An 18,969-nucleotide genomic window follows, 5' to 3' on the forward strand; every position below is an offset into this window, starting at 1 on the left:
TCCTAATCTTGAATTCCTCTCCCTTCAGCATATCCCTCCAGTATTTATCTCAAAGCCAATCAAAGCCCAGCAAAATCCAAGAAAGTTGTGTATAAAAGAATGAAATACTGTGTTTTCCTCCTCCACCTATCCATATTCTTTCTTCGAATTTCCTTCCTTCCCCTCTTTATTTTTCCTCTTTAACTGCACCAGTCCCTCGCCTTTATCCTTTATGACCTTATAATTGAAAAGATCATCAGTGAGCCAGAAAAAAAATAAGAGCATGCAGAAACAGAGAAACATACCCCTCTTCATAAATATCAGATGGCATAAAAAGAATTTTATTGCAGAAACAGAATTTCTGTTGTATCTTTTATTTCTGGACAAGCCCAGGATCATTGTGTGGCATGCAGTGACAGTTTTGTAGCTACTCAGCTAACCATGGCCTCCATCACCAGTGCATGGGCTGTAACGACACCATCTGTGTTTCATTCCAAGTAACACATCCAGGCTCACCCAGCAATTCCAGCATATGAGTTGTGGGGATAACTTTCTTTTGGAGTTTGAACTTCATGGGCTCATGGCAGCCCCAAGGGCTGTTCTCACAGCATCCGTGTATGATTTTGTTCTCGTACTTTCTTGCCTTGTCACAGCAGCCAAGCATGGGTGTCTTGTCTGGCACATCTGTCTTGCCATGTTGTCTCCGAGTCCATTCTTGTGGTGTCGTTCTGTGATTCTGTTCTCTGTTTGTAATATGTGGTTTAAAATCCTCCTCCTTGATTTCTCACAGCCCTATTGTCTCTACTTTTAAGCTTACCTCTAGGGAACTTCACAAAGAAGCAAAACAAATTTACAGTCAAATTGTAAAAGCTTCTAACAATGGCTTGTATCTGGAATTTATAAATTGGACTTATAACTTGACTGAGGCGGCAAAACTTGCAATGAGAAACTACTACTAATACCCAACAGCAATTGATCAGAAGCAATAAGAAACCCTTGTTGATTTCTTTGGTGTAATTAAATGTATTTACTGTTACAGGACTTCATGTCTGCACATGTCTAAAGAGTTTTCCCATAGATTATCAATCTTCCAGTGTTTTCTTCAAGGACAGATGGACAGATTTTACTTTCAGGAAATGTCAGTGAGAGAGTATCATTTCTTTTGTATGGAAATGTGTGGAAATCCTCAGGTTTTGTTACAAAATTCACTTAGGTTATATATTTTTAGCATGAACTATAAATGTGTTCAGCAAGGCATCTGAAGAAGGAAAAAATAAGCTTCTAACTTACTGAATACTCCTCATGCATATTTGAGGTTAGGTTGTCTTTTGATCTTTTAGAGTCAAATATATATTTTATTTTATTTCTAATTCATGGAAGCATTAGAGAGCCAACACTTCATCTTGAACCTTAACTCTGTTTTCTCATTCCAAAGAGCATGAGATACACAATAACTTTATTTCTGAGAATAAATGACAAAGTTAATTATCCAGCTCCTGAATTATTTCTACGATTATGCAGGCAATTTTGGGCATTACCTGGAAGAATTTGGTTTGTTGGATGCTAATGGCATAAAAATGATACTCTACAATGAGTTCAGCTCCATAGTCACAGGTTTGAACAAGGAGATCAAAATGGGTGATAGATAAAAGGTTTTTTAAGAGAAGGACTGATTATTTTCAAGGGTTCATGGCAGCCTCAAGGACTGCTCTCACATTTCCTTATTTCCTTATTTCCTATGCTTAATCCGGAGCAGAGAAAGTGCTTTCAACACACACCGTCTGCTAGTCACACCTTTTAGTTATTCCATGGTAGCTCTTTGAATGGTCTCTGTAGGGCCAGGGACTTTGTTATGAAAGAAGAAGGGATGAGAAGGAAAGGCGAAGGTATTGATGATGAGTGGAGGGCACTGCTGCTTGTTGATAATATTTGAACCTGAAAACACACAGCCCTCGAGTGTAGTGTGGATGACCATGTTCAGGGTAAAGTAGTTCCACCATAGCTGATACCCAGCCATCCCCATGACAGCAGGAAACTCAGAACTGGGAAAGGACGCTCTCTAGCACACGATTTTGTGTTATCTCCTCATGCAGTCACTATAATAATTCCAAGAGCCTAGAAAAGAGTAAAACAATAGGGAGTGATGAGTTTTCAATTTTTACATTTGTTTTTGTATATTGTTGTTTTAGATTTTTAATGTTTGTTAATGCCTAGGTTTTAACAACCACCTTGTGAAAATTCTAAAAATTTAACAATCACGTGTCACACACTGGCTCCAGTGCACCACGGGCCCACTGTTTGAGCTGAACTCTAAATGATGTTTCCTTAAATCTCCTACTAAGTAATTTTGAGGTGGAAACTATTGAGGTTGTCTTACAACTGGGCACACTGGGATTCTGTACAATTTGCTTTTCCAAGTCACATTCCTGTGCATGAGCAGTTGCTATATTGACACTGCCATCTCTTTGAAAACCAACACAGTGTGCTCAGGAACTCAGGCTTGGACACTTAGAGAGGCACTGAATCTTGGGTTATCTTGTGTTGAATTGTAGAGCTGCATATCATTAGTGTTTCTTTGTTGTCCCAAGGAATCCCTCTCTTTAGAGGTAGAGATCAAACGGAATTCACATGTATTGTTGTTGTGTCAAGTGCAAGATGAAGAGACCTATAATTCCTGATATTCTTGTTGTGAATCCCAAAATGTTATGGCTATACCTCTACAAGAATGTCTGCTCTAACTTCCTTTCCTTAATATTGAGTCACCAAAAACTTCCCCTCCTTACTAACACTGAAGCCCTTTGCTTCCACATTTTCTCAGAGTAAACTAGTATATTAACATTCGAAACAGCATGAAAACCACTGTGTTGCGGACAATGCATCTTTTGAAAATCATTGTATTGCTACATACTTATCTAATGCCTTGTGAAAACTTTTGAGAGAGCTTGATATTGAAAAGGAAAGTACTGGGGATATTCACCCTTCTAATTTGACAAGACAGATTCTCTGATTAGCTTTCTCATAGTGCCAGGTTTTTCCCTAATATGGTGTGAGATGTAGCTGCCCCTGTGGTCAGCTTTCAAGGGCAGCGTACATGATAGTGAATTAAGTTCCTTGAACTGACTTCTAGGGTTCATCTGCAGGGTTGTTACTGCTATGTCTTTGTTCATTTATTTAGTGAGTGCTCATTGTATAGTTACAAGTACTTTATTTTTTTTTTTAACCTCCTGGGTCCTCATAGAAATCCTGTGAAGTTTTATTAGCACATCTGTTTTACAAGTAAGTAAAATGAGGCACATAGGAACTAAACCATTTGTCAAGGTTACAAATCATTGAATTAGAAGAATCATAATTTGAGTCCAAGCCCACTGTCACCCGAGCCACCTCAGTAGTCACTATGCTATACTATTGTCTGAACAAGAGGAGTCCTCACAAAAAGTTAATGGAAAATGCATATTATGAATAAAAACGCTGAATTGGAACAAATTTTTCCCTAACCATAAACTTCATTCCATTTTTCCAGAACCTTTTTGAAGATCATCTGGTCTACTTTCTTTTTACCTACATATGCGAGATAGCTTCTCACCTCCTCAATAACAATGGAAAGAAGTTTTTGTATTGAGTGCATTAAATGGCAGGAAATACTTAAGTATGTACCATGATGGTTTTGGGAACCTTGATTGACAAGGATTATGAAATTGTTCAGGTGTGATTTATCTGAAGAGCAGTGGGTAAAATGAGTTACCCAGGTTACCAGCCAGGTGTAAACAGTTCCAATATTAGAAAGAGCAACTTATGTGAGGTTAGTGTGTGTTAATGTCACCTATGCAATTATTTGTACACTGTAGATTTTTAGCTACTTACCAGTCATGTTCAAAACATAATCTGGCAATAGCCACCTCTAACTGATACTAAGAATAGAGATATTTACTGAATGAATGAGAAAGATTTTTTTAAGTTCTAGAAGTAATTGTTTCTTGGAGCGCAGTGTTTTAGTTGTTACAACTAATTAAAAAAAAGTGACCATGTGCTTGAGAGGACATACTCATAGTCTCATCTTTGACCCTTTGTGACATCTGCACTCCGGGCATCCCTTATAATCATACCCATTTATGTATCTTTCCTTTTCTCACTTTCCTGCATTCTATATCTAAAACTGCCATAAATACTTTGGGAGGAACTTTGAGTATTATTATGCATAAAAACGCTAATAATAGACTAACAAGAAATATTCCTTTTTAAACTGTATTTGCTTTTATTAGACTCATTTCAAGCCATGTATAGCCTGATCATCTCATTACCGATTCAGTCTTCACCCTTCCTGAAACCAGATCCTCAACTGGAAAATCTGTACAGTTGAAAATGCCCAAGTGTGTCTATGCTAGAGTTGTGATACCCCCACCTAGCTTCAAAGCCCAAGGACACCTTGAGAACAGGCAATATCTTATTGCCAAGTATTCCTTTTTTTTATCGAGAGCAAACAGTTGGTTATTTTGTTCTGTAAAAGCCAGAGAACAAATATTATAGACTTTGAAGGTCTTTCAGTTTCTGGTAATAACACAAAGGCAGTCACGATGTCTTTCTATGCATATTTATTTCCAGAAGCAGGCATGATCCAAAGACCAGCATTGTTCACTCCAATCCTAGAGACTGATGGCTTAGGAATCTGTAGTTTTCTTTGTTTTGTTTTAAATAGATGGGCCCTTCTTCTCTATGGTCAATCTCTACAAGCATTCATTGAGTATTTCAACGAGCACGTAAGGCCATATTGGATATGAATAAAGATGCATCCTTATGGAATTTCCTGCCATTGTTTTATATATGCCGTTATCTCAAGCATAGAAAATGAGTACTGCACTATTTGTAAGAGTTTGACGTTTGCCTTTCCTTCTGCAAATCTCTTTTGATCTCCCTGCTGCTGCTGGGGCATGGACTGCATTCTCTCCCTTTAGACCTCTTTGGCATTAGCTTCCTTGAACTCCAGCCCACATGCTGTGTCACATCCCAGTAATTCTTCCCCAAACCTTGGCTGTGGGTTATTGAGCTGACAAATGTCTCAATGATGGAGATATGATATTTGCAACCTGCTGAGAACCTCTTCTTGCCCTGCACTCTTTGATTTGTAGCTTTATAAGTTTGGTGGGCGAAAGTGAGAAACAGTCTCAGTGACACAGACAGTGAATGGGGAGGACAAACGAGAGGGGGCAAGACAGATAGGCCTCCTCCTGCATTTCCAACAAAAGCATTTATTTATATCTTAGCACCGTGAATGTCGGAGGTAACGGATTATACGGTGTGGTGCCGGAAGGAGCATCCTATGGCCTAAGGTGAATAATGTGTGCTACCACCTGGCAGCAGATTAGACAGGAGCAGGCTATAAAAGTCAGGTTCAAAGCCATATTTAGTATTGCTGTGAAAATGGCATTTCTAACTTAAGGATTTTGTTTCATAAATTGATGCTCAGTCTCTTTAGCCCCTTCACATTAGAAATCTATGGCTAAGAAATAGAAACAACACATACATGAACACTGGGTAAACTCTGAAGCCAAGTCCTAATGTATCCCAACCCCAGAAGGAGCTGGAGATTAACTTCTGAGAACCATGATGCTTTGTAGTAACATTAGGGGCTTTCTTTATTAGCAAGGCCTCCTGCTGTGGTATTGTGCCTGGAGTTGTAAGGTTTTGAACTACAAAGAAAACAAGAAACAAAATGAAGTGATGATACCAGGAGTCAAGGAAGATAGACCCTGTGGGAGAGGCTTTAGGGACAGGAAATACAAGGGTTGGCTTTTTAAACAGCCTCATCTGGTATTAGTGTTTCAATATGCCTATGAGATCAAAGAGATAGAAGAAGAGGAAAGCTAGGGTAAATTAAGCACTACTGGTGATCAGAGGACAGATCATCCTAACAGAATCAAACTGCTTTTTCTCCCATTCTGATCCTGCAACCTAGCATTTTACGGTATGATCACCTGCCTTAGTTGTTTGTGTATCTATCTCACCACTACTAGCTTTCCTAGTATAGCATCAGAGCAACCTCCTGCCCCAGAGCCCTGTTGCAGGTTTGATACAATGTAGCCTAATGAGAATTCCAGAGAGCCTATGCTCTCATGTAATGGCATTTAAATTAAAGGTTTTAAAACATTAAAATAAAAAGAGACCTATGAAGCTTCAATAAGCCACAAGGAGACACAGAATTTTTCATTCCCTTTTAAAATTTCTGTGTAGGTGTAACCCTCTCATAAATTTGGAAGGATATGCTATCAGTAAAATATCTAGTTAGGCATCACTTGGAGACTTCTAAGTTTCAAACTAAGCACAGCAGCTTCTCCTCATACTGCTGAGATTCTGCTATTCATCTCTCTCTTTTTTAATTATGACCTCAGAGTTCGCATAGCTGTACAACACTGTGCTTGAAGAATTTTAGAAATAAGTGTAATGGTTTTAGTCTAAGTGACAAAACTGAGGCCTCTACAGGTGTACTTATTTGATCACGGTCCCTGAGCTAGTTTCCAGTAGAATTACAATTAAATCCCAGGTGTCCAGAATCCAGGCCATTTTACTGATATTGTACATCAAGAGAAAAAATAAAAACTCAAAAGTTTTCATTCTCAAGTAAAATAGCACCCGTTCAACAGAGAAATTAGAAAATGTGTAAAAAATTGATTATCTTCTTTGAACTGGTCACTGTTGCCACACAAGAGAGTATCATTATCCTAGCTAGGGATCAACTCTATAACTCAGTCCTTTATAGACAAACGATGAAGCAGTTCAGGGCAACTAGAATTGTGGCACAGATTCAACAAGTAGATGCTATCAACTTCCTACACCATTGGAAGATTACTAAGCAAACGACAGCACTGACTCCCAAATTCAAAATCCAAAATAGCATCTTTCACTGATGCATGCTGAAATGCAAAAAGATAACGCAGTGAGTCTTCCCAAAATTAAAATTATAGAACTGCCCTATTTGTATTCTGCCCACATAGCCTGTGTTTTCCTATGGTTAAAATTAATGCCTTTTACAAAAATAGTGTTTGTTGCACTTTAAAGCATCCTTTATTAAGAAAATAAAGCTGTCCACTGTACATTAGTCCTTTCATACAGTTTTATTTGAAATTTTAAACATTTGTGGAAATAAACCAACACCCAGAATAAACAAGAGGTTTAAAATATTCTCTATGATTCAACACTACATGTAGCAGATTTTGAAGACCGAAGTCTAAACTTTATCAAGATGAACTGAAGACCAAGCCATTTATCTTATTGAGGTCCTAGGAAGTTACAATTGTAAGCATCAGTCAGGAGGTATTAAGATATTTTTTAAACCCACTGAAAATAAGATGAAAGCAAAAAAAGGATTTCATAAAAATATCCAAGATTAATGGTATTAAAAGGCCAATGTCAGTTCACAAACATGAATATACTTAAAGAGAAGTAGAAATGTCCTGAGACTGTGTTGAAGAATAATCTGTACCTATAAAAATACATCTCTGTGCTAAATCTCAAGTTCTTTACTCATCTTCCTCTTTATGGCAAAGTAGAGGAAGGCCACTTTGCAGGGGGGAATTAGCCCACATTGTAGTTAATATAACCCTCTCTGCATCAGGAGAAGTTCAGCCAAAGAAAAAAAAAAAAGTTATCTTGTCCAAAGGCGACTGACCAACTTCCATGTACAGTTACCACTTCCTCTCGCTTTGTTGTTCTCTTGAGTAATCTATACAAATAACCTTTGGCTTCCTCAAATATATAATCTAAATGTTGAGAATACTGCATTCTATATAGTCTAATGTGGAGTCACAGCAAGTGTACTATTAATTAGAAATCGGAGGTGTGATGTCCTGAGTCAAGGATAGGTAGTATATTACCAGGAACCAACTTAAGAGTGGTGACCTCTAGGTGGGAGCCACAGGGTAATTTTTAATTTGTTACTCATAGCCCAAAATGGTTATTTAGAGTAGATGTTACATTTGTTATCAGAAAAGAGGATATATGTTACTTTTAAATATAAAATATAAGGACACCAACACAAGAAATTTTGTTAATATTTACATACAGGTGCTCTGCTGGATCAGTAATTTTTTTTTTTCTGAGACAGATTGCTGGCTTGCTCCTCAGATGCCCACAGCAACCCCCGTGTGGGCCCAAAGCCAGGACTTAGAAACTCAATCCAGGTGTCACACAGGGATGTCAGGAGCTCCATTGCTGAAGCCGTCGCCACTGCCTGCCAGGATCTGTATTGGCAGAAAGTGGAATCGGGAGTCAGCACTCTGATAAGGAATAAGGGTTTGTTACCTATTGGGCCACTCATCTGCCCTTAGACCAGTAATTTTTTTTTTAAAATGAATTCCTCCTTTCCCATAAGAAGGATGATGTAAGGCTCTTAAGCAGACTTGCTGGAAGAATTCAAAGGCGGTGATGAAGATCATATGTAGGGTTTTATACAGCTGAGCACATATTAGTGTCCTGAAGTCAGACCTGTTTATCAGCTGGCAAATGGTCCATGGATAAGCCAGGTGGTCATCTAGCAGCAGTAGGCACAAGGTATCCTATAAATGAACCATTACCAGAAAGTTTAAAATCGCTGCCTAGAAACCAGTAACACAGATGGGACATGAAGTGGCCTCAGACAATTGGCAATATGATTGATTCTTTAACCCAGGCTGTGGGTTCTGTTTATTCCTTCAATGCCTGACCTTCCCTCATGCATGCATCTGCTTGTTAGAAGTAATAACCAGATGAAAGAATACAGTTGCACATGAGTAATTAACCAACTTTACATTCCTCTCTGTCTCCTTCCCCTCTGTCCAGAAAATTAAGCCAGCTGTAGATTAATTGAGACTCTGTGCCATGCAGGGAACATCTGTCACCACAGCCTCACAGACTGTATTAACAAATTAAAGCATTTGATTACTTTTAATCCAAGAGAATGTTGAAGTCGCTACAATGACTTAGTTTATTGGAGTTTGTTGGTTGCTATTTCTTTGCACATGAGTCTTGTGGCATGGGTCTTTCCCTGAAGCTGTGAGGTCTTTGAGCAGATGTTGTTCTCTGTATCTTTACCCTTTTCTTTGTTGGAAAGGGACAAAGACCTCAACAAAAGCAGTTTTGGAGGAGACAGAAAGGTCTCCATCCTGAATGTATTTTTAGAATCAGCTGGTACAACAAAAGATCTAAGTGTGATGCCTGGAGCATTCTAGTCAAACGACAGGGTTGTTTAAAGATAAAAGCAGGAATTTCTCAATATCTGCACAATTAGTGATCTCCACACTTAAAGAGAGGGGAGAGAGTCTATGGCCATTTCACCCTGAAAGAACCTGATCTCAGAAGCTTAAGAAGGGTCGTGCCTACTTAGTACTTGGATGGGAGAGGAGAGAGTTTGCTAAGACTTTGGGTTTCTGTTTTGTTTTCTGGGTCCACTTTGGTTTTGTTAGTGTTTGAGTTTATCAGAAGCTACTCATTACATTGTTAAAACTCAGTATCTTCATATACATATATTTATACGTATACATACATAGGAATATTTATTTATTCATTTGAAAGAATCACAGAGGGAGGGAGAGAGATCTTCCATCCTCTCGTTCACTCCCCAGATGGCCACAATGGTTCACACTGGACCAGGCCAAAGCCAGGAGCTTCATTCAGGTTTCCCATGTGGGTGGCAGGGGCCAAAAGAGTGGTGCTATCTTCTGCTGCTTTTCCCAGGCCATTAGCAGGGAGCTGGATCTGAAGTTGAACAACCAGGTCTACAACATGTGCCCACAGCGGATGCCGGTGTCACAGCTTTGCCCATTGTACCAGAAAGCCGGCCCCTGGTGTACATACAAAAGATTTTTGAAACTTAGCTTTCTGTATCTAAGAATGTTCCTATTTGATAACATGTATACCTAGTCCAAAACACGTAAATGGAAAATTGATAATATACTTATTATTGACCCTATAACTGAGGTATTAAGAATGTCAGATAGTCCTCTATAAGGGGCATACATTTCTATTTGTGCTCATAAAAATTCTCACTTGACTGTGTCATGACACTCTTTGCTTACTGAGGTGTTTGGTTCTGTCTCCACTGCCAAATGCCATTACATAGTATCTTTTATCATACCAATTGGTGAAATAACTTTGTTGTTTTTCACGGCAATTCTGGTTTTCAAATGACCGGTGGATTCTGTCTGGGAACAGCATTGTATGCTGATTTGTTGTTAAACTTGGTAAGAAGCTGTTCATCTCTTCCCTTGCTATTCATGTGAACTTTTATTTATAACTGCTTCATTATACTTTCTTTAAAAAAAAAAAAAACTGTCATGGAAAAAAAACGTAGAAGTAGGGACAGAAGCAGAATAAGCACAACGTGGGACCTAGAGAAAGGCTGCATCTTACAATGCTGCACAGAAAATACCTGATCCTCTCCCGCTTGTCATCCTGATGGCACAGAGCACAGTGCTTTCAAATGCGCTTCACTTTCCTTTTTAATTAAATATACGCAAGGGCGCTTCAAAAGTTATTTTGGTGCCTAAGTTTTTCATAACACTCATTTTCCATGACCTTTTTGAAGACTCTGTGTGTGTATCTCTTTTCTAGAGCTCGACACATCCACAAATGTTTCCTCGGTGTTTCCTCACCTTAGAATGGGATGGTCATTGAATAGTTCTTAAGATAGTATATAATATGGCTGGTGCCACAGCTCACTTGGCTAATCCTCCACCTGCGGCACTGGCACCCCGGGTTCTAGTCCCAGTTGGGGCACTGGATTCTGTCCCAGTTGCTCCTCTTCCAGTCCAGCTCTCTGCTGTGGCCCGGGAAGGCAGTGGAGGATGGCCCAAGTGCTTGGGCTCTGCACCCACATGGGAGACCAGGAAGAAGCACCTGGCTCCTGGCTTCAGATTGGCACAGCGCGCCAGCCGTGGTGGCCATTGTGGGGGTGAACCAACAGAAAAGGAAGACCTTTTCCTCTGTCTCTCTCTAACTCTTTCTGTCAAAAAAAAAAAAAAAAAAAGATAGTATATACTAATGATCTTGTAGAAGACAATCATACTACTGAGATTTATACCTCCAGGCTGACATTGAAGCAAACACCAGAAATGCATTCACTACACCTCACCTACTGAACACCACACTTAGCAACACTGCAGGGTGCTGGTTCTCTCGCCTTGAGATAACTTGCTACTGCTCTACAGCCTAACAAGGAAAGCTTATGCTGCCTATTGCTAGCCCAGCCACAGTTCAGTTTCTACTGAATGTGACTTACGTTTGCACCATTGTCAGCCCCATCCAAAAGCAGGGGCCATCTATAGGTATTTCAGTGTGTCCATGTACACACTAACACACATACACACACCTGAGCCATTTGAGATTTTGTGCACATGCATATCTATTTCTCCCACAAGCATTGGAGAGTACATTATAAGCTCCACTCCCTATACCTTGAAATAACTCAGTATGCATTTCCTAAGAAGGACTTTCTCTAGCAAAATCAGAGTACAATGATCAAAAGCTAGAAATGTAGCTCTCAAAAAATCCCATCTACAGCACATAGTCAAAGTCTATCAGTGTTTATCTAATGGGCTTTGGGATTCTTTTTTCTACTCCATTCTTCAACCTGGTATCTTTGCATTTTGTTGTCAAGCTCAGCAATTTTTGAACAGTTTTCCTGATGTATTATTTTGTTTTACTTCCCTGCTTCTGCTGGTCACAGATCAATGAGAATGAGTCAGTTTTTTAATGACGTGCCAAATGGACTGGTAAGGAAACAGCAGAATATATCCTGTACATGAGCACCAAAGAAAGATTTTCTTTCTTAGAATTAAGTAAAACTCATGCAAAGAAGAATGGGGGGGGGTTTCTTGTGTTCATTCATTAGCTGAGTTGATAAAACATATCTGGAAGTGGGCATGTAGCTAGATGGTGCTTGGGAGCTCACATCCCATTTCTATGAGCTGAGGTTCACTGCCCCACTACCGCTTCTTTTCCCAGCTTCACACTGCTACAAACCCTGAGAGGCAGCCATGATGGCTGACGTAGTTGGGTCCCTGATATCCCTATGGAAGACCTGGGTTGAGTTTTTAGCTCCTGACTTCAGCTCGGGCCATCACAGGCTTGTGGAGAATGAGCCAGCAAATGATGGGAATGCACTTGCTATGTTTGTGTTTCTTCCTGTAAAAAAAAAAGAGTCTGACCAACTGAATGCTTTTAAATTCATGGTTTCACAACCACTCTCCAAAGCTGAGCATAAAAGAAGCATCTGGACCCAAGAGAGAGTTGACTGAAAACCCTCAATGAACAAAACCAGAGATGACCCTAGCAGGTTTACCGGAGAAAACAGACTTGACTAAAGAGATGGCGGAGCAAATATGCAGTGATGAACTTTGAGATAGGAAGCAAAGGCACACAGTGCCAGGAAGAATGTCCTGTCATGCTTCAAGGCGGAAATGGACTGAGGAGAGGCATAGACATCTCTGTGAAAATGATCATTTGAGCTGAATAATGTAACTGGGAGTTACTGGGAAAAAGGAAGTAAAACACTTTTGAACTTGCAAGAAATTTTAGACATCAGCCAAACTCAGAGAGGGAGTCCATAGAGCAGCAACTATGTCACAGGATTTGGTCCAGGGTATTAAAGGAGGAACTAAATGACTTTGATGTTCTTTTGCGTCTGTAGGTGAACACAGATGAGAGTGATTTGGCTTTATGAATAGTCGAGATGTACTGAATGAGATGCATTCATTGGGGGAATGTTAGCTTTTTAAAATTCTACCAAAACTTTGGGTACAGTTCCTACCAATACCAAGATGATGGGAATACACTGGGAGGAACATTAAAGCCATCTCCCGGTGTTCAGTCTTAGAGGATGATTTATAGTTCTGTGTCCGATTCTGAATTATGTCTTCAAATCTTTACAGCCTAGACACAATTAACTTAAGAAAGCATACAAGTTTTAGGATTTTTTTTTTTTTTTACATCTTGTGGAATCTATCAGTGAATCAGTCACACAATAATTCTAAGAAATAAACTGTGTCAATGTTGCACTGCAGATAAGAATTGGTGAAGAAGTAGAAATCAAACATCGGTCTGTTTAGAAAGAATACAAGTCCACACTTAACAAAAATATAGTCCTCCCTTCCCCTCACCCCAGTTGCTTTTAACAGCCAGTATCAGTAAAGTTGCTGACTGTTTCCCAGTGTGATTAATGATCTGGAAGGGAATGGTTTTACATGTTCTGATTTATTAAATTGTGCACCACAATAAAAACTTTGTATTTGTGCTTCTATAGATCAAATAAATGCTTTGCACTTGAGCTGTAGAGTAGTAATAATGATAATAACAAATAATGCTTTCCTCAAAACCGAATAGGAAATGTCTTCCAGAATGCTTTTCCCTACCACAAGAGTTTTCTGTGCCATGTTTTGTATTGTTAATAGCATGTCCAGTGCTGGTTTGAACTTTGATCTTCTTTCCATCAATTGAGGAACAGCAAGTTTTCTTCCTGTCACTCTTTGCATCCAAAAATCCATCACTTCTGCAACTCATTTTATTTTCTAAGATTACTATTTATTACCTTTTTAGATTTGTTAAGTGGCAAACACATTTAATAGACTCAGGAGCCAATAGTTATCAAGATCAATAGTAGTAGCCTAAAACAGTTATGAATTGTTTTATTACCTCTACCACAGTTAATATGCTGCCACAGAAGCTTACTTACATGTTTTTTAAAATTTTAATTTCTAAGGGATAACTGACTTCTCTCAAGTTTTCATCAAAGAAAGAAATCGCTAGTGAGTCTTTTCTCAGTGGAACAGAATTGAGTTATGGTAACAATATCACCTACATACCCAGTCTACCGTGGCCACAGAATCTAAGGGTCCTTATTATTAAGTAGAAGTAAGAAGGTGCCTGCTCATCCCCAGCACTGCTAACCGTATTTCATTACAATGCACTGCTTCCCTCAACCTGTTCTGAATGGAGAAGATAGGCTTGGCGGCTTCCAATTCAGGTGCTCTCTCCGAGCAGGGCTTGTTTATCTGTCTGCAACACACTCGGAGCATTTAAAGGACGAGTGATGAGGTTTCATTCATGCTATAAAAATGCGCTGAGCATCATGGCCACTTCCTTCACAATGGCCCAGCATGGGAGGATGGAGAAGGCCATTGTAACCACAGAAATGATTATTTGCCTCTGGTATGAATTGTCTGGAGAAGTGGCATCATTTTAGAATGGATCAGGTTCTAGGGAAAATTGTTTTGTTATAGTACCTTAATTTTAACTTTGAGATTCTAAAGCTTGCAGAGTACAATTTGGGAAACTATAAGAGTTTGTTCTGTTTCTAGAATAATAAAAGGTGATTTGTACTTATATAAGATCCTTTATATGGCCATGGAGCTTGATTTGGAGCATGGATAGAGGGTGGGGGGGGTCTTACTCCCTTGCTTTGAAAAATGAACAGATGCTTGTCTTTTAGAATGGAGGCAAATGTCTTTCTGGAAGCATCCTCAGTCAAGGCCCCAGCATGTGGCTTTTGTGAAACAGAGGATCTTATGTGACTCTTCTTTTATAAGTACACAACTAGAAAAGGATAGAGGTGATGAGCACAAGGAGCGTGTTGAAAGTCAGGGACAAACCCAAGGTCTCTGTTTTCCCACATCCTTCCCTAATGCCCTGGCTAGGATGAGGAAAAGGAAGTGTTGCCTTATTCACTTACATAGCAATGGAGAAAACTTGTCCATCTTTAAAAACCAGCTTTTGAATCCGTAATCTCTCCACTGGGTCTTAGTGGACTATAGCAAGGTACTCTACTGCTTACCTCCTAACTCGTGTTCTCCACAAAGGAGACTTGGTCAGGAAGCTTGTCAGGCAACTGTCATGAACGTTGTGTATTACGTGGTTCAAGGCATTGTTCACGGCTGCAAGCCACCCCTATTGGGTTCTGTCTCTCATTTCTCTTAGATTGATCGATGAAACAGAAAGGAGGCTGAATAGCTCTTTTTTTTTTTTTTTTTTTTAAGACAAAAGTATTAAATTGACAGATAAACTCCTAGGAGGTTCTAGTCCATTTCAGGAAAGTGTTGATATGAGGTCTTTATGGGTCAATAGTCCTATTAGAGATAGAGACCACCAGAGAATTATGAGAAAAAGAAAAATGAAGCAAATATCTAGCTTCAATGGGAAATTGAGGGTGTTGAGAGCATTTTAAGAAAAATGCTTGCTTTATCACCAGCTATTTCATTCTCTTCAAAGGAACTCAAAACTTAACGCTTTATCTGAACTTTAATCGAACTAGCAGAACTATCATGATTTTTTTTCTCTGTTGCACAATCTTGTTGAGTTACTTGGGAGTTCTTCAGCGAATATTTGCCCCTGAGAACTGGTCATATGCAGAACCCAGTCAGGCTGTGCTGTCTCCCAAATGGAAAGTGAGAAGAGTGCTTCCTCTGTCAGACAAATGGAAAGGGGTGCATGGTGTCCTTGTGCCCCATCCATGCTTCCAGGCAGGCCTCTACAATCGTGAATACTAAGAATGCAACCATGTATTACTTAGGGGCCAGGATTCTGTGATGCATGGTTTTATTTTTATTTTACCGAACATGGCGAGTTTTCCAGCCTCACTTAATATATTTGCAGGATAAAGCTATTTTGGTTAGGCATAGCTCCATTGTAATGAGAAATAGTGAGGATGGGCTCTGTCTGCTACTCACAGGAGACTAAAACCTGAGAATTTGGCTGCTGGAAACATTGCACTGCATGAGCTAATGGAGTGCTTCAGAAAGATGCCAGCAACAGCCTAATTGTGTTAAGCACTTAAACTATTTAAGATGAGTTCTGCAGTTGGACACTTGAAGGCAGCAGTACGTCCACCTTCTACTTTGTTCCTGGTTTTTCTTTTTAGATTTTCTGTGATTTTTGTCCAAATGTCTTCTAAGGATTTTCATTCTCTCGGCTATGTAAATAAATTCTGAATACTTCAGTATTTATCAAATACGTTCATGTATGCTACTTCCCTTTTATTTATAGTAATGATATTGCCATACTATCTGTTATTATGAGGGATATATTCATGATTCAGCATGAACAATTTTAGAATCAAAATATAGAGTATGGCCTAAAGCTCACTGTGGCCTCTGGCAACAGAGGAGAATTGGGTATCAGAGGCATGGATCTGGCCCTGGTTCCATTGTGTTAAGATGTTGAGCCTTATATTCTCTGAGGTACATTATCTTTACCTTTAAAAAAGTAAACTGAGAGTGACTTTTTCCCTAGAGGATTTTTGGCAATGTTGGGAGGTAATTTTGATTGTCTCATGTAGGGAGATGCTAATGCCATCTAGTAAATGGAGTCCATGAATGTTGTTAACCATCCCATGGTACACAGGACAAACTCCTCAACAAAGAATTATCCCACTCTAAATGTCAACAGTATTGAGGCTGAGAAACTGCATTTAAATAATGGTATCCAGGTCACTCATCACAGGATCAGTGTGGGGCTGAAAATCATACAGAAAAATGAAAAACACAAAATCCTTCCACAGTTGCTCTTAATATGATCTGGCATTACCAATATGGACACCCAGTTTGACTCTTGAAAGGAAACTGATTTTCTTCCAGAATAAAAGTTATAAATGAAACTATCATATTAAAATATATTAATTCATCCACTGAATCTTGTGTCATAATTTTATGGTTTTAAACCAATTTTCTAAACATAAAAAGAAACAATGAAAAAGTATTAAGCCTAGGAGAGGCCTACCATTCAGTGACTAATACAGATAAAGAAAATTGGAATGCATGCAACTAATAGACTTTTCCATTAGCGTACATTCTTTACACATCTTTCCTAATAGAAACAAGCCTGAAACGATAAGTTGTTTGGATCAGAGTAATTAACATCCAGTTCTATTAGATTTGCACCTGAGGTTGGGTTCATTTTACCATTGCTGATGAATATCAAACTTAGCAATATCTAGTCACATTATGCTAGAATAAAACGTGTTTTACATTAAAGGCAAATTTTAGACTTGACTTTTAATAATAGCCTTTTATATTAACTCAGATAATGAGAGATAGTAAAAGAATGAATTAAATTTTAGTGACTCAAACTACATGTGTAATAATGGGAATGAATTCTTTTTGCTGCTTTTATTTTGTAGTTGCTTCATAGGTATATACAACTAAAGTTTACAGGACAGTTTTATAGATATTATTTTCTTATTTTTATTATGCAGTCCTAAAATTTTACATCAGAGTACGTGGAGAAAATACCTTGACTTTCTTCACATAATCTTCAGACTCTCAACAGGGATCACTATTTTTTAACAGTTGAGATACCACCCTAATATAAAGGCAGCTCCTAAATGCTCACCTTCACCAAAGTCATTCTTGAATAAAACTGTATTTATCTATCCATCTATGAGCAGATCATCTCTGAATGTACCAACTGATCAAAAGTTTAAAACTCTTCATTGACAAACAGTTTTTTGTCTAAAGATTCAAATTGGTAGCTCAGCCATGCAGCTAAATTGAATAATTATGCAAATGCATTACAATATTATTTAATTGGACCTTTTGGAATGAAAATAACCCAGGTGTGCAAAACTCTTTGCAATCTGGAGCTACCATTCTGACATTTCTGCCAAGTAATAACATCTTGTGTGTAAGTGAGCAGAGAAAATAGGTCTGATGGCCCTCTCAAGAAAATAGACATGGAGGAGCATGTGCATCATAGCACCTACGTATTCACAAGGTGTTTGTGGTGGAAGTCCCACTGTGTCAAATCACCATCTAAATTGAGTGGCAATCCAGAGGGCTGGCAATTTATGAACAAAATGGTTTGTCCTTCCCTGTCAATAATACTAATAAAATATTCTTCATCCTTAAGAAACACAACATAGAAAACTCCGAAATCCAAGATTTCTTACTACTACTGAGATGAAAATATTACAGTAGAAAAGCAAAACCCAGTACAAACTGCTAGCATCCTACTTAGAGCCCATCTCTTCCTTCTCTTATGTATGTTTCTGCCACCTTCCTGTCATCTGAGATAAGGGATTTCCAAGTACTGCTCTTAGAACTGCTAAAAATTTACCCAATGTGTATGTTGGGATGCCTCATCTGATTCTCCTAGGGGGCCTAGTTCTCCTCACTCTTAAACTTCCTTTTTTTTTTTTTTTAAACAAGCATTTATTCACTTGAGAGGTGGAGATTCAAAGAGCTCACTCCACATATGGTCTGGAGCCACAAATTTAATCTAGGTCTCCCACATGGGTGACAGGGACTCAACTGCTTGAGCCATTACAGTACAGTAGCTAAAATGTGGAAGACAGCTAGGTCTAGAAACTATGCACTCCCATATGGGATTGTGGTATCCCATGCAGCTTGCAGACATCTGCACCAAATGTCTATAACTTGTTCCATTGCCTGAAGTATATACATAATATATGTGTATATATGTACTGTGCTCCTTTGCTTCACAGCTAAAGACACAACATGGAAAAATATCATTGCTAAACATATGATACGCATATACATGCAGGAGATACATAACGTATCTGTTCTTGTGTTCTGGGAAAGACCCTAACATTGCACATGACACAGAAGTGCTTAGTGAAATACTTGCCAAGACTAGTTTGCTAAGTTAATAGTAAATCATTGACACTAAAGTCACACCTAAACCAGAAACATCTGCGTTCATGCACAATACCTCCCCAAATCCCCAGCCTACAACCTCCGGTAAACACAATTTTACTCCTCTCTACTTTGAGTTCAGCTTTTTATGATTCTACATAGAAGTGGGGAGGGGGGCATGTGGTCTTTATCTTTCTGTGTCTGATATATTTCACTATGTTCAAGAGATCTATTACTGCACAGCACAGTAACTAAGGAAATAACAATCTATTTTGAAAATCACTGAGTCAGTGTTTGCACCACACACTCACACACACACATAAATGCAGTGTGCAATTGCCTATGTTAATTGGCTCCATTATGTAATCCTAAAAAATGTACA

The 18,969-nt window shown here is 38.8% G+C and overlaps 1 protein-coding gene and 1 long non-coding RNA gene across 48 annotated transcripts in view; one reads left to right on the top strand and one right to left on the bottom strand.

Moving 5' to 3' along the window:
• Positions 1-18,969, top strand: part of NRXN3 (neurexin 3) — a 1,793,247-nt gene that overhangs the window by 1,751,512 nt on the left and 22,766 nt on the right. The gene's annotated exons all lie outside the window — the stretch shown is intronic.
• Positions 6,937-18,969, bottom strand: part of LOC149120124 (uncharacterized) — a 112,228-nt gene continuing 100,195 nt past the window's right edge. For 2 of the 4 annotated variants that reach the window (XR_016226644.1, XR_016226648.1), the window contains 2 exons: positions 8,455-8,525; positions 6,937-8,210 (listed from right to left, as the gene is read on the bottom strand). This is a non-coding gene — a long non-coding RNA (uncharacterized LOC149120124). The remainder of the gene's footprint in view (positions 8,211-8,454; positions 8,526-18,969) is intronic. The other 2 variants (XR_016226643.1, XR_016226645.1) reach the window with 1 other exon arrangement.

This window comes from Oryctolagus cuniculus, chromosome 20 (genome assembly GCF_051225735.1).
Source record: "Oryctolagus cuniculus isolate XC-2025 breed Fujian yellow rabbit chromosome 20, ASM5122573v1, whole genome shotgun sequence".
Classification (NCBI taxonomy): Eukaryota; Metazoa; Chordata; class Mammalia; order Lagomorpha; family Leporidae; genus Oryctolagus; species Oryctolagus cuniculus.